Source organism: Lissotriton vulgaris, chromosome 5 (genome assembly GCF_964263255.1).
Source record: "Lissotriton vulgaris chromosome 5, aLisVul1.2, whole genome shotgun sequence".
Classification (NCBI taxonomy): Eukaryota; Metazoa; Chordata; class Amphibia; order Caudata; family Salamandridae; genus Lissotriton; species Lissotriton vulgaris.
In genome coordinates, this window is record NC_141693.1 from 1,375,772,535 (window position 1) to 1,375,789,297 (window position 16,763).

The following is a 16,763-nucleotide window of genomic DNA, read 5'->3' on the forward strand; positions in this document are numbered from 1 at the left end:
CCAATGACCACTGGTGCACAAAATTAGGGCCTTGAAAGGATGTCCTTAACCCTAGAAGTCAGTTCGCAGAATGAGGAAGATGGGTTAGGCGGTAAAGAATCTGTAACTAACCTATGTTTCTTAGAGATATATCTTTACCGAAGGTAAGTAACTTGTTGATCTGAAAGAAACAGTTAGTTAGAGATTCCTTACCTTAGAATAGATACCCCAGCAATACCAACCCCGGAGGTGGGTCTGCAAACTAAGTTCACACCAGAAAGTCCTGGAGAACAGAATGCCCAAAGAAGCCGCCTCTCTGGACTTGGCTGTCCACGCAGTAGTGCTTGGTGAACGTGTGCAGCAAGACCCATGTAGCTGCCTGATATATATATATATATATATATTTTTTTTTTTAAGCTTTATTTGTCATTTTGGCAATAACAACATACAAACAAACTCCCGAGTGCAGCTGGAGCAGGCGTGTTACAATCCATTCGCAAGTAAAGCAATCTTCAAGTAGTACATCACGGTTACACAGCCCAATTGAATAATCATCAAAGTCCAAGGTAATATTCGGGGTTGAGGCGGCATCTTTTGACTACATGTACAGGCAACACAGCAGCATCATCAATAAAATAGTACATCTTTCTCGGAGGTGGCAAGGTGAGTCACAACATCATTAATAACCAGCATAGAGCATCAGACGTCATCTGTTCGCGTCAGCATGTACTCAGTGTCAGGGCCCCAGATGTCCCGTGGTCGAAATGCCGATGGCAGACCCTCATGGTAACAGGCCAATTGGTCTGGGCTATATGCCAGGTCCAGTAACCAAACTTTAAAACCAGGTGCCCGTCGTCCACCCCAACACAAGGCAACCCTGCGTTTGGCCAATTGCAAGGACAGTACTAGCAATTTGCGTACCCCAGCCAGTACTGCAGACACTATCCTCAATAAACAGACCTTGGGGTCATATTCAATCCTAACTTCCGTCATATCAGACAGCGCCTCAGTCACGCTCATCCAGAACACAGACACTCTAACGCAAGTCCACGCAAAGTGAACAAAATCTGCACCCTCCTTCCCGCAGCGCACACAACAGTCAGATTCTCTCAATCCAAATTTATAGAGCTGCGCCGGAGAATAATACCACTGATGGATATACTTATAATGTATAAGTCTGAAATTACCATTGTTAACAAATTTGCCTGTCATAGCGCAACTTTCCTCCCATTCTTCATCCGTCAATGGTTGCGAAAGGCACTCATCCCATTTACCCCTAGAGCGCGACACCGCAGCTCCTTCATCCAACGGTGAGGAGTAATATAATCTGGAAACCAGCTTCAATCGAGTGTTAGTCGTGTAAAGAAGCTGTAAGGCTCCCAAAGTAACCGGTTCTTCAGGAAAGGTCGGGTAATGGCTACGCACCGCAGCTCGGAGCCTGGTATAAATAAAAGTGGACATAGTCTCGTTGCCCCCACGCTCTAAAAGGTCCTGCAATGTGATGAAGGATCCTGTGCTAAAGGCATCACCCATAACCTGCACCCCGGCAGTTTGTAAAAGTTGAAGCGGCCCTTTTCGCTCGAAACCGATATGGCGGTATGGTGCAGCAGAGGCATTGCAGGAGCATACAGCGGTAATCGCCCCGCACACTTCCCCAGCTCAGCCCACGCTCTGGCCGTGCATTGCACTGTATCCACTTCACCCTTCTCATACACAGTGTGCGGGTTCACTATCATAGCTTTAAGTGGCAATGGGTGGACCGTGCCAGCTTCAACCACATGAGGCGTGTATGGCAGCGCCGAAATCCAATAAGAAGCATAGTGCGCTTGTAATATAGATGCATATCCGGGATTGTGAACCCGCCTAGTTCATAAGGTTTTGTCAGCGTGTCTCATCCTAGACGTGGTTTTTTACCCCCCAAGCAAGTGTGATGAGCAGAGAGCGGAGCGTATTAAAAAAGTGCATCGTTAGGGTAAGCGGAATATTAACAACTAAATACAAAAACTTAGGCAACACCACCATTTTGATCAATGCAACCCTGTCCGCAAACGACAATGGCAATCTCGTCCAGCGTGACACCTGGTCTTCCAGTCTGGACACCCCCACCCCGTAATTGGCCCGAATAACTTCTTGCGAGTCCCTATGTACCCAGATGCCAAGGTACTTAACAGGTTCCGTGGCCCATTCTAACGGGAAATTTAACTCAAATAATGTTGTGCTGATTGTGAGAGGTAGTATTAGGGACTTATCCCAATTAATGGCCAGGCCGGAATACCACTCAAAACGGACATATTCTCCTATTACCCCTTCCAGATATCGTTCCGGCTCTCTGACAAATAGGACCATGTCATCGGCGTACATTGACACGGCCAATGGCCGTTGATGAAAGCGAAGAGCCGAGTCTGCATGCCTCTGTCTCAATATACAGGCCAACGGCTCCAGTATAAGAGCAAAGAGCAAGGGCGACAACGGGCACCCCTGCAGAGTGCCTCTCTGAATAGGAAATGCTCCCGACACATGCCCATTAACCAGCACCGGGGCCACCGGAGCCGTATAAAGCAATTTAATCCAGCCTGTGAAAAAGAAAGGGACTCCCATGCGGAGACACCGCCATCATATAGCGCCATGCAATGGAATCTAACGCTTTGGCAGCGTCAAGCAGGACAGCTGCCACCGGTAGATCTGGTTTAAGTAAATGTAGAACAGCAAACAGTGCTCTCAAATTATGGGCCGTGGAGCGCGTGGGAACAAACCCCGACTGGTCAGGGAGGACCATGACTGGGAGCAGCAAGCGTAGCCTCGTCACTAGGACCTTGGCAAGTATTTTTACGTCAGTATTCATAAGAGACAGTGGGCGATATGATTCACACTTATCCGGTGGTTTACCCGGTTTCGGCAGAGCAACAATTAAAGCCTCCCTAAGCGTGTCTGGAAGTCGTCCCCTCTCAAACGATTCAGCAAACATAGCTGTGAGATGAGGTAACAGCAGATGTGCATACTCCTTGTAAAATTCTGAGGGGAGACTGTCTATGCCCGCCGCCCTCCCATTAGGTAGCGCAGCAATTGCATCCTTAAGTTCGACCTCCGTGAAGGGATGCATTAAGAAATCCTGCTGTCCTTTCGATAGCCATACCAAGGCCACATCATCCAGGTATTGTGCTATCTCTTCCTCGCTGGCAGTATCCTTATATTCGTACATTCGCCTATAGAACTGAGCAAAGTGGTCTAATATTCCATCAGCGTCTGTCACAGATTTATCTCCGACAGTAAGTTCTTGTACCCCACAATACTTAGCCCAGGGCTCCGTAATCCTGTCAGCTAAGCCACGTCCCGGATGCCCTCCTTCACCGTAATAGCGGGCTCTGCATTGCTTAGCAAGATGCTACACCTCCTGCTCAGCCAACTCATTATACTCATCCACCTTGGATCTTATGGTGGCCAGAAGGGAGGCCATTGGTGCCTCCTCATATTGACGTTCTAGCCCCACTAATTCACACTCTAGCTGACTCATGGAACCGCGCAATGATTTGAGTACTCCAGCCTGTAAACCTATGCACGCCCCGCGTATAGTTACTTTAAACGCCTCCCAGATGGTGCCCATATCCTCCACTGATCGCACATTCACCGTAAAGTAACTATCTATAGCTTCTTTTACGCCTTCACGAAACACCAAGTCCAATAATGCTGTTGATTGCAGTTTCCACGTGAACGGCGCAGGAGCATATGTTGGGACAACCGTGTCCATTATCACAGGCGCATGGTCTGACAATGTGCGAGGCAGATGCGCAACCCTTGCCACCCAACTACTGACATCCTGGGTCGACAACCAATAGTCCAAGCGGGACCATGTGTCATACGCATAGGTGTAACAAGTACCCTCCTTTACTCCAGGATGTCGTAAGCGCCACACGTCCACTAGCCCCAAGTCAAGCATGCCATCACAGACCGCTTGCACATCTTTCTTAAAAAGGTGCTAAGTGACACGACTTTCTATCAAAATCTCGATCCAACACCACTTTCAGTTCCCCACCACATACAATAGCCAGGGCTAGCAACGCATATACCTTATTCCACAGGATCTTATAAAACTCTGGGTCATCCACATTGGGCCCGTACACATTCACCATTGTTATCAAGGTGCCGCAGAGTTTCCCCTGCAGTATAATATATCTACCCTCCACATCAATGTCCTCATACATTCTCACAAATGGGACATTCTTTTTGATCAGTATCATCACCCCACGAGTGTAGGACAAATAATTAGAGGCAAGCCTAACCCCCGCCCACTGCTTAGCCACTGATGCAGCAGTATGCCCTGTGAGCTCCGTTTCTTGTAGAAAGGCTACTTGGACATTATGACGAGACAAAAAAGCCAATACTTGTCTAGTCTTTTGTGGCCTATTCAACCCCGCACATTCCATGTTAGCCAAGTGAGTTTGCCCCCTTTATCCATTAAACTTATATATCAGTAACACATGGTGGATAGGCTTGTAATACACCATCAAAAGACAGTAACAGAACTGAAAGACCTGCATTGCCCATCCCTGCCAACGGCTAACCAACACACACCCCCGAACCCTCCCCACCATCCCACCACCCACTTCATTACCAAAGACATCCCCCTCCCCACCCCCCCAAAGCCATTATCCAAAAAATGGGGTGCTCCCATATGGAGGGGCGCAGATGCGTAAGCCTCCAATGGAACAGGAGGTGACTCAGCATCAATAACATACCTTCAGTATGCAACAATATTAGACATATTCCCATCATGAAGGCAATACAATCAGTTAAAGCTTCAGACAATGAGGCCGCCTACCCCGGCCTCTGCCTCAAAGATGCTCAGTGGATACAGAAGTACGTATGGACATTACATTTCAACAACAGCCAGTGGAACCAATGTAAAGAATAGGGCACACATTCGAGCCAAGGCCCAACTCTGAGGGAGCAGGCTGGCATGACCATTCCCCATCCCATAAACAATAACATGCAATATAGGCACATAATAGTACTGTGCCCCTCAAGCGACTAAGCCGCACACAATGTCCATATCTGTCACAGTTCGGCACTCAATCCGGAAGTGAAGTCCGGAAAAAATGCAAACCTGCTCCCTTGGTATTCAGTGGTTCCCTTCTCTTGCGCCATGCGTAAAATTGCATCCCTGTCCCTATTATTAAGAATGCGAGCTATAATAGGGCGAGGTGACGCACCCGGCACTGGCCCTGCAGCTAAGGAGCGATGGGCACGCTCTACAATAAACATGGGCGACAACTGCTCCGATCCAAATATATCCACTATTAGACGCTCCATAAACTTCTCCATTCTACCCACATTTGTGGATTCCGGCAATCCCGTGACGCGGATATTATTGCGCCCGGACCGCGCTTCCAAATCCTCGTTTTTTGCTTGAATGAGGGAGAGGACCCGCTCCATATTGAGCGCCTTATCAGAGGCCGTCGTCAGGCCACCTTCCGTAGCAGAGACCCTTTTTTGTTCTACTTCCCCAATTTGCGCATTCTGTCTTTCTAATTGGGTAGACATATGGTCAAGGCGATGATTAACTGCCGCTATGGTGCCTTCAATGGACTGTAGCGTCTTCTGCATAGCGACCAATGTGGACTCCAGATTCGGGGTGCCCCCGACATCCCCGCAGCCTCAGAGTCCGACGCAGGTGACTGCGTAGGCACAGGCTGCTTTCTAGCCTCAAATATTAGTCTTGGTTTGCTCCTATAAGTCCAGCCCATAGTGACCCTGCCAGTGCAGTCCAGCACCAAAGTGATAGCTGTGAGGATCAATGCCAGGCCACACTGCCGCCCCCAGCACCTATGGGCACACCTGTTTTTACACTTGTGCCCAGGACGTGCAGTCCATACAGTAGGTCGCAGCCGGATATCCAGCCCCATGTGCTGAGTCCACAAGGCCCTAACGACTCCCTTTAGCAGGCTCAGGCCTATGGCGACCAGGTGGAAATGCGCAGTCAGGTCAATGACGGTCTAATTGCCCCCACACCAGTGTTTGCGCTGGGATTGCTACAGTAGACAAGGGTCTCTCAGTGCCCAAAAACGTCGAGTCGAGATCCGGTAGGCAACGCTCACCCAGTGGCACCTCGTAGCTACCTGAGGCCGGGGATCCACGGCCTACTCCCGAAGCGCTGCACTGGCGGTTCAAAAACCAGCGCTGACCCCCACCACTCTCTGACAGGAGAAGCACACTTCAGTCTCTCAGCCTCCGCCGGCCAAACCCACAGCCTCCCGCACTCCCGCACCCCCCCCCCCGGCACTAACCACAGCTCGCGCCTCCGAAATCCCGGCCGCGCCAGGCCCCAGCCCCACTCGCCACCGCCGGCACTAGGGAGCGCGCCGCAGATGATGCACAGCCTCAGCCGGTGGCTCCGATCAATCCCGTCACCAGCTCCCCGTCACAGCGCACTTGTGCCGCACCTAGGGCCAGCCGCTCCGCCCGTCTTTGTACAGAACCTCCGCTATTTCCGGCCGCACCTGAGCCCAGCTGCTCCGCCCGTCAGTCAGCAACACCAGACGTCCAGGAGGCTCCACTCGGCACCACGATACTACAGCAGCCGCGCCGGTACCGTCACCAGGAAAGATCACAGCTTGGCGGCAGAGGGTCAGACAACCAGGACAGCGCATGGCAGCAGGTCCGCAGCTCCGATCAGGCCCCCATGTTACAGGCACCTCGAGGTCAGCGCTTCAAAATTCCTTAGTCCAGCCCACGGGTTCCACGGCCAGCATAAATGGTATCACTCAGCACTGCAGGTCACTGCCATTGCAATGCCATCGATTACCAGGCATGAAGCATACAGATGCAGCAGATATTGGACGGATGATGGCTTGGTCAGGCAGAGCCTCACAAAAGTGCGGCTATCTTGCTGTGCGCCCTCTAGCGCCCCCCACGTAGCTGCCTGATAGATGTACTTTAGGGGGGCTCCCCGTCCCAAAGCAGTAGTAGCTGCTGTCGCCATGGTGGAATGGGCGCACAGCCCCACTGGAGGCTCCTTATTTGCCAAAGAATAGCAGGCCTTGAGGCACAGAACGACCAAACTAGAGATGGTCTGTTTGTGCATGGTCCGACCTTCCTTAGCGCCCACGTAACCAACAAAGAGCTGGTCGTCCACTCGGTATTGTTTGGTAAGATCCAAGTAGAAGGAGAGCACACGTTTTGGATCCAGACGGTGCAGCCGCTCTTCCTCTTTTGGAGGATGCGGAGGCGGAAAGATGGTGGGCAAAGTGATGGTTTGGCCAATATGAAAAGAAAGGACCACCTTTGGAAGAAAGGAAGGTTGAGTTCTGAGGAAGACCTTGTCTGGATGAACAGCCAGAAAGGGAGGCTTGGAAGACAGAGCTTATAGCTCACTCACCCTACACACAGAGGTGATGGCCACCAGAAAGGCAGTTTTTAAAGTAAGAAGTCTGAGAGGAGAGTTATGTAGGGAGCGCACAAAATATATCTCAGAATCAAGCTCAAGTCCCATTTGGGCATCACAAAGAGAACAGGAGGAAACAGATGAGTAATGCCCTTAAGAAATCTATTTACAACAGGGGACTTGAAAAGAGAAGGCTGATCAGGGAGCCTGAGGAAGGCTGAAATGGCCGAGAGGTAGCCCTTAAGAGTGCCCAGAGCAGAGCCCTGCTGGGCCAAAGATAGGAGGAACAAGAGATCCTCAGAAAGAGGGGCAGAAAGGTAATCCACAGCCTTTGCTGTGCACCATGCCACAAATGTATTCCATCTGCAGGCATACACCGTCTTAGTGGAGGGACGCCAGGCTGCCAAGATTACATCACAGACTTCGGGAGGCAGGTCAAACAACGTCAACTGCCACAGTTCAATCTCCACACAAGGAGGTGGAGGCTGGACAGGTTCAGGTGGAGGACAGTCCCCTGCTGCTGTGAGAGAAGATCCCCCAAGAGGCAGTCCGATCGGAGGATTGATGGCCATGTTGAGCAGCTCAGGATACCAGACTCTTTGTGCCCAATCTGGAGCCACAAGAATGACTTTGACCCGGTCACGATTGATCTTCTTCAGCACTCTGGGCAGAAGTGGTATAGGCGGAAAGGCATTTAGAAGACTGCAACTCCACTCGCGACAAAAAGTGTCACCTGCGCGCTGGAAATTCCAGCGCGCAGAATTGCCGACATTGCACGTTCTCTTCGTGGCGAATAGATCTAACCAAGGCTCTCCCCACTGTTGAAAGAGGCCTTGCACCACCTCAGAGTGAAGACGCCATTTGTGATCCATCATGCACCTGTGGCTGAGTTCTTCCGCCCTAGCGTTCAGTGAACCTGCCCGGTGTTAAACCACCAGAGATATGCCCTGATGTTCCAGCCATGTCCAGAGGTGGAAAGCCTTCTGACATAGGGTCCACAACCTCAACTGACCAGTCTGTTGCAGTACCAAATGGCTGTTAGAGAGCACTCATCTGCTCTCCAGATTGTTTCACCTTGGCGACAATAATTCCCCCCAGACACTATGGAAACTAGCAGAGTGACAATAATGACAGAACACTTCACCGTCACTCTGAAAGCTCCTAGGGGGAAAAGGGGATGTGACGAGAAGATAAACAAGAAAAAAAAATATCCAGATGTCTTCACTTGGGAAAGGAATTTGTCAGGACTTATCAATGCGCTGGGAACAGTAATTCTTCAGGGAATACTAGGATGCCTTAAACCTTCCACCATTTGTTAAAAAAATTGAAAATTTGAATTCAAGTCTAAGGTCTCCTAATCACATAAAAGAATAAACAACATATAAATGTACTTGTGCTTTTTCTAATCATAGATTTTCATAAAAGTTTAACAACACACCTGTTCTTTCTTACCTAATGCTTTCTTAGGTTGCACATGAAATATGACAGTTATTCAATCTAGACACAAATACAAAGATGCACCTTTATCTTTTGATGAGCAATCCGAAATATACAATGCAATAGATACTGTCCAATTACACTTAAGGCTTAAATAACCTTTGTCTATATCTGTGCATAACACATAACGTTAGTACAAAGGGAAAAATAAATAAAGAATAACAAAACAATAACAGTGCTGCTTCAAAATGTTCATGAAAGTCTCTTATTATTCAAAGTTCTTGAGCCTTCCTTTCTTAATGTCTTCATTGCAAGAAATTCTGGTTAAATGTCACCGCAATGAGAAGCTAGCTCTATAGATTCTTAAATAGTTCAGGGTAGTGTCCTGCTAGACACGTTCTAGTCTTTTGTAATTGCAGCCCACACTGTACACCCACCCACCACCGGCGTCACAAGTCAGGTGACCCGGTCAATAAAGGGGGCCGAGCGCACGTGCTCGAGGCCCATTAACCAGCCCACTATCCTGGTGTCTGTGTCGACTTCATTTACATAATGCGGGCCTAGGGCCCAACATTACATTCAGGATCTTGAATTCCCACTTCTTTTATGTCTTTTTTAGAGTTATTATTCGTCAAATGCGCAATTCGAAAAAGTATAACATGATTAAACTCACAGCGATTGTGCAATAGCTTTGAAATACCTTGATTCACCTTTTGACTTGCTCATCTTTTCTACGGATTACGGACAACCTGGGAAGCAGAGGATGACGACCACCTAAGCGGAATCTGAGGCGGGAATCCAGAAAGTTGAGAAGCCCGGAGAAAAACCCCGAAGTCGGAAAAGGAAGAGATCCGGTTGCATGATAGAGCTGGAGAAAGTAAATGGCGGGGAAACAAGGCACAACAACGATCGTGGATGGGAGCCGTTTAAATATCCTTGCTTGTTGCAGTTTATTTGAATACACGTGGCTCACACGCGTATGCTGCTTGTCCGTTAACGCGAGTCAGCATAATTTGCATTTCACAATACACATAATTTCTGCAGATGCTTGTACTTGCTTCAGGAAATTAAAATACATGTTGTATACATGTGTCTGCCACTTGTCAATTAATATGCGCCTGAAATATTCCGGCTCACTTGAGAGTTCAGTAAACTTACACATGTAACCAAAAGACCATGGTACAAGTTACAATATTTTCACCAAATACATTTGTGTACATAATTATCTAATATTTTTAGTAACCCTGGGAGAAGCACTACGCTACGCTCGCGGAGTTTGCGAAGTTTGCGCAACTTCGCACTACGCGACCTGCACGTAGCACAGTGCGAACACGCGTAGTGCAGCGTAGCGTAGTGCAGCGCTAATTTTTTGCTTGTTCGCGGTCCTGAACATCATTTTCGCGACCGCGAGCAAGCAAAATTACATCCCGGCGAGGATCTCAACGCAGGGAGGTAAGGTTTCTCATTGTGAGTGGTTGCGCATGCTCGCGACCGCTCTCAATGAGAAACTACCAGTTCGCGTTGAGAAAGCTGAAGCTCGAGTAATCTACTCGAGCAGCAGAAAACTACAGCTCACACTGTGCAAGATGCCGTTTTCAATGATTGCACAGTGCCGGATGCTTGTCCGCACTGTGCAATCATTGAAAACGCATCTTGCACAGTGCGAACATGCTACTACACAGCTTGCGTAGTGCTACGTGAAGTTTGCGAAGTGCACTTCGCGTAGCTTCGCGTAGCGCTACTTCGCGAACTACGCCCACCCCTAATTCTTAGTGAACAAACCACATAACACATTTGTGAATGATTGTACATCATGATTATGACATAAATAGATGGAGTGGTCCATATCAGATTGGATGATGTTGAGTAAGGCGGGCTTGAGTGAGTATACCGGTCACAATGGTGGTGGTGTTGTTGTCCATAAACACCTGCACTACTCTTCCCCGGACAGAGGGAAGGAATGCTTTGAGTGCAAGACGAATGGCCCGAAGCTCCAGAAGGTTGATGTGGAGCCCAGACTCTACCTGAGACCAGAGGCCTCTTATCTCCCCCTCTCCCATGTGGCGGCCCCATCCCAGAAGGGATGCGTCTTTCACCACTGTGTGTTCTGGTTGGGGAAGGGAGAGGGATCTGCCGTTGACCCAATCCCAGTTCGTTAACGACCACTGCAATTGTTGTGCAGTGCCCTCTGAGATCTGGATGCAATCGGACAGATTCCCCTGATGCTGCGCCCACTGGAACTACAGGTCCCACTGCAGAGCCCGCATATGCCACCTGGCAGATCGATCAGCAGGATGCAGCAGGCCATGAGGCCCAGCAGCCTCAGGGTCATCCTGACTGAAACCCGGAATAAGGGCTGAAAGATCAGAACCATAGCCCGAATAGCCTGGACTCTCTGTTCTGAAGGATAAACCTGAAACTGCGCTGTGTTCAGAACCGCTCCAATGAAGAGGAGCTTCTGAGAGGAGGCCAGGTGTGACTAGGGCACGTTGATGGAGAATCCCATTGAATGCAGGAGGTCGACTGTAGTCTGGAGGTGGGAGACGACAGCCTGGAGCGAGCCCACCTTCAACAGCAGTTGTCGAGATAGGAGAAGACTAGAACCCCTGATCTGCGCAGATCAGCTGCGACCATCGCCATCACTTTCATGAACACCTCAGGGGCGTTTGTATGGCAAAAGAGTAGCACAGTAAACTAAAAGTGCTCGTGGTCTACCGTGAACTGCAAGTAACACCGGTGGGCCGGCAGGACAGGTATGTGAAATAAGCGTCCTGCAAGTCCAACGCTACCATCTAGTCACCAGGGCTGAGGGCAGACAAGACCTGAGCGAGCATCAACATTTTGAACTTCTCCTTCCGGAGGAAGCGATTACTGAGATCCAAATTAGGATGCAGGCCTTTGTCCTTCTTGGGCAGCAGACAGTAGTGGGAATAGCAACCACGACCTACTTCTGGGGCAGGAACGGGCTCGATGGCCCCCTTGGCCAAGAGTGCAGAAACTTCCTGTTGGAGAAGGGCCGGGTGATCCTCTGACATGCGATGGTACTGAGGTTGCATGGATGGAGGGGTAGTCTCTAAGGGGAGGCAGTAGCCCCTTCGGACTAGTTGCAGAACCCACCTGTCTGAGGTGATGGTGCACCAGTGGGGGAGGTGATGGCGGATCCTGCCACCCACTGGCTTTTGGTGGCCCTTGAAGTTCGGACTAGGAGGGTTTGGAGACTGATGCAGAGGGGGCTGCGGTGGACAGGCCTGGCCGCTGGCCCCCAGAATCACGCCAGTGGTTCCCACGTCCCCAGCCACACTGGGGCTGACAGCCTGCATCGGCCTGTGGCTCTAGGCAGGATGTAGTGGGGAACACCTTCCGTAGCTACGAAAAGGGCAAAAGGCAGACTGCGCAGGGTGGTTGGTGGAGAGGCCCAAGGTCCTGGCCTTATCCCAAGAGTCCTTAAAGCGCTCTAGCGTGCAGTCTGCCTTGTCGGCGAAAAGGTGACAGCCAACAAGGGGCATGTCCATTAGGGTGGATTGAACATCCCTGGAAAAACCAGTTGAGCGCAACCAGGCATAGCGTCAAAGGGCTACTGAAGTGGAAATCGTCCTGCCAAGTGTGTCGGCAGTATCCAGCCCTCCGCGGATGGTAAACTTTGCCACATCTCACTCCTCTGCAACTGCACGTGGGAGCACGGCCCGGTCCTCCTCCGGGGACGGAGGCAGCGCTTGCGCCACAGAGTGGGAATAACGGCCCAAAAGGCATGCGGTGTACACCGAACGCAGTCACAAGCTGGGGGAAGAAAACATCTTCTTCCCAAGTTGGTCCACCTTTTTGGATTCCCTATCAGGTGGAGAGGTAGGGAAGGCACCATTAGATGTAGAGGCTTGGACCACCAAGCTCCCAGGGTGGGGTGTTGGGAAAGGAAAGTGGGATCGCCCGGGGCTGGGCGGTGTCGTTGGGCAATCATCCTATCCACAGGAGCCCCTGTGTTCAGCCTGGACCAGGTGCTCAAAAGGATGACTATTAGGACTTCATTGAATGGCAGCAGGCGCTCTGAAGAGCTTGCAGCCGGCTGACGCATCTCTGTGAGGAGGTTAGTTCTGACTGCCACTGTAGGAAGCTTGAGGTGGAGAGACTTAGCCGTCCTACGGAACACCACGGTAGGAGGAGACAACTCCTACTCCTGGATCACAATCCAGCTGGTCTGTTAAAGGGTCACCAGACCCCGCCCAGTCTTCCTCTGGCTGCCAATCTGGCTAAAAATGGCCAGGGTAGAGCACAGGCACAAAAGTACCCATCTGCACCGGATTCGGCGTTGGTCGACGCCGGTCCGGCTCTGTGGCCACATCGGGGCAGAAGCCGGGTCGATGCCAGCTAGAGGAACAGCCGGCGTCAGCTGCGGATGTGGTGCCGGTGGAGTTGGCACTGGCAGAGGTGTAACGAGGTCGACTGGCGCCGAACCGGATCCAGGTCTGGATCCAAGGGGCACTGTAGTACAGAAGCCGGAGCTGCCAGCGTCAAAGGCCTAGGGCCCCCAGCCAAGTCCACGGGGCCCGAAGGCACGCCGGCGGAGTCGGGCTGCCCAAAGATGGCATGCATCGCTTCGTAAAATTGAAAAAGCTGGGCAGGGGTCGCTCCCAGTCCCAGGAAGGGAAGGAAGGCCGGAGGCAACCCTGAGGGCTTCGCATGTGGCACTGTGGGAGGGACACCACCTGCACCCTTCGTTGTGTTAGCCGACGGACGAGGTAAGTCGTAGAGCGACGATGCTTCTTTGACTTTTTTGTGCTTTGACTTACCTTACCCCCAGAGTGAAGACTTAGAAGAGGACTGATGGTGATGACTCCGCGATCGGTCCCTCGACATCCTACGTGACGTGGACATTGAGCGCCGCAGAGCCGACTGCCAGGCCTGGAGGAGCTTTCGGAACCACTCCCGCAAAGACTTCAGTGCCATGGTTAGACAGTCAGAGCACGACTTGGGGTCATGTTAGTGCTCCAGGCAGTAGAGAACACGTGGTGCGGATCCATCATCGACATCAGTCAGGTACAGGAGCCGTATGCCTTGAAGCCGGGCATCCCTCATGCACCAGGAGTCAATGTAAGACTCAAAAACGAAGTCAACAAAAGTTGCCAAGAAGTCAGTCAAAAAGTGACTGAGAGTACCGCTCTCTCCAGCTCTGCACTTGCTGTCGCTGAAAAAGAAAGAACAGACGTTGGCACGCTAGGGCGGCGTCTATGTAGCTACTGCAACGTCATTCTGGAGACCAAGATGCAGACGACGGACTGCTGACTAAAAACTTTCCGGATCCAGTCTGACGCCTGGGGTAATTCAAAGGTAAGGAATCTATAACTAACAGTTTCTTTCAAATGATATGTGACAATTGCAAATGATAAAGATTTCATACATGAACAACTTCGGAGAGGGCGTTCAGAATGTTTTACAGATATCAAAGTTAATGTGCGCCTTTCAAGAACTGCACATTGTTTTTGACCGTTAAGTTGAACTATCTGTCAAAGAATGTGAGAGAATCAGAAGAATGTCCGTAAGTGGAAGATTGAACCTGATCTGCATCAAAAATTAGACACCTACACCTGTACAACTTGATAAATTCTAGTCATAAGCATCAAACAAGATGAACTTCAAGATGTTAACTCGCAAAAACCTTGCTGATGCTTCAGTGAAAACTGTATTTCCAATTATTGTAAGGGGAATGATGGTCACTGAGGAGTTGGTGCCTCCAGAGATCTATTCAAGAGGTACAGCCACATTTTTCAAGAATTAAACAAATGGAGGAAGCCACACGTTGAGTGGGCTGTTCGAAATGGTTCCAACTGAGTCATTGTACTGTAAAATAACTCAGATATTATTGTGCTACTTAGATATGTTTCAATGTTCATAAGTCAAGGATTGTCAGAGTTATGGATACAAACAGGCCAGAAAAGATACTTTATACAGCTTCATATTCTGTAAAAGAAACTTGATCCAGAGATGCCAGGTGTTCTTATCAAGGCACACATTCTTACTGGTGATGGCACTATGAAGAAAATTGGAACAAAGCTTGGAGCTTTAACTGCTGAACCTGTGAAATGTCTAAAATAATTTGTTGTCAGAAGAAGAATGTGATTTTAAAGACATAGAAAAATACCTTTTGCGTATGTGAAAAACAAGTTGACTCTCACACATTTGAAATCTTCAGCACAGTGAGTTCAAAAGATCAGTCCCGCTAAGTGACCTTGCACAGACGTCATATTCTGTGCATGGGCACATTGAAGGAGAATCTACTTGATTAGAAAATGTGTAAATGCTTTGAACCAGGCATATGTAGATTAAGATCCATGTGAATTTGGTTAGGAAGATATTGATGGGATGCTAAACCTACAAACTTTCTAAAGCCTCTAACCATAGAACTTACATGTACTTGCAAAACCTGCGCTACAAAAAAATGTGCCTGTCGCTATGCTCTTCTCAAATGCTCAACATTCTGCAAATGTACCACAACAGACTGCCTGATGATGAGGCATGCATGTTACTACTAGAGTGAGTGAGGTCTATTAAAAGAAAAAGGTTTCTTTCCCTTCCCACCAGTTACAACGGGTTGGCTGTATATTAAATACTCTCTACAAATGTTATCTGAAAGGATTACAATCACACACTTAGGAAATCCAACCCCCCCACCCACCCACCCTTTGTTTTTCCTCCACTTCTGGAGGATATAACAAGTCGTGGAAAGGACAGTCTAATTGGTTAGGAGTACCTTCTGGAAGACACCTGGAGGGGAAAGAACAAGTAAAAAGATATGGTTAAACAACCACAGTTACGTTTAGTCAGGAAAGAACCGGTGCAAGTTTGCTTACACCCCCCATGCTTTTGCTAGAACATCGATCGGTTTGCTATGACTTCCACCCTCCTGTATAACTTCACTGTTCAATTATGTTACAGGTTCTTCTCTCGCCGTATTGCAAGTGCACTGGACGTCACGGTTGGGGCCAATAGATTCCCCCCTTCTAGGCGAGTCCATTCACAGTCTACACTCTCCAGCCCTCGGCTGGTCGGAAAGGGACACAAGCTTTGGGACACTCCTGTGGTTGAACACCACCACCAGCCCCTGCAGGACAGCCCCCTGTTGCTGGGCACATTGTTATTTGTCATTCCCACTGAATTACCTACAACATGCAATATTAATTGCAGAGTGGATTTGCCTGCATTTGGAAATTTGCTCCAGTTTTAGAATTTGCACACATGTTTTTATATGATGGCCTGCAACTGTGCCTTTCCCCTCAGGCACCCTATTTTCCAGACTAAATATAACCGTGGTTGTTTAACCATGCTTTTTTACTTGCTCTTTCCACTCCAGGTGTTTTCTAGGAGGTAAACATCACTCTACCTCCTAATTTTTTCACTTTCGCACAGGACTACCGCACGTGCCAAGACTGTAGGGGACAAGACTTCTATTATCTATACCCACACCGTCCCCTCTAGAGTAGATGACTGATGAAAAGCCAAGAACCCTCTCAACAATATAGGGCATGAAACATGTTTACCACCATCACACCACATACATCACCCTGAGCTCAAGCGGGTATAATTTCCCCTCTTCAGCCATGACATATTAGTCGGTTGTTCTTACTCATAGCTTAGGAACCCAGCAAGTAAAATTATTCTGGGGGGGATTCCGATAGCTATTTCTAAACCACAATCACCTTTTCCCATCTCTACTCACTACACATATATCCCACCACTACTTTTAGCTTCACGTCAGCATGCAGAGAAGACCACCAGCAAAGAGCACCCTACCTCGCAGGAAAGCTGGGAAAAGGTTTTCTAGATCTAGGCTTTTGACAAAGGGGGATAATCATAAAGCAAGGAATCTGCAATAAGTATGCATTAGAACTGCTTTCTTAGAGCTACAATTGTTACAAGGGTAACTCTAGAGCCAGGTCACTTTTGTGCCATGCCAGACTAATTTCAGTAATTTGGCATT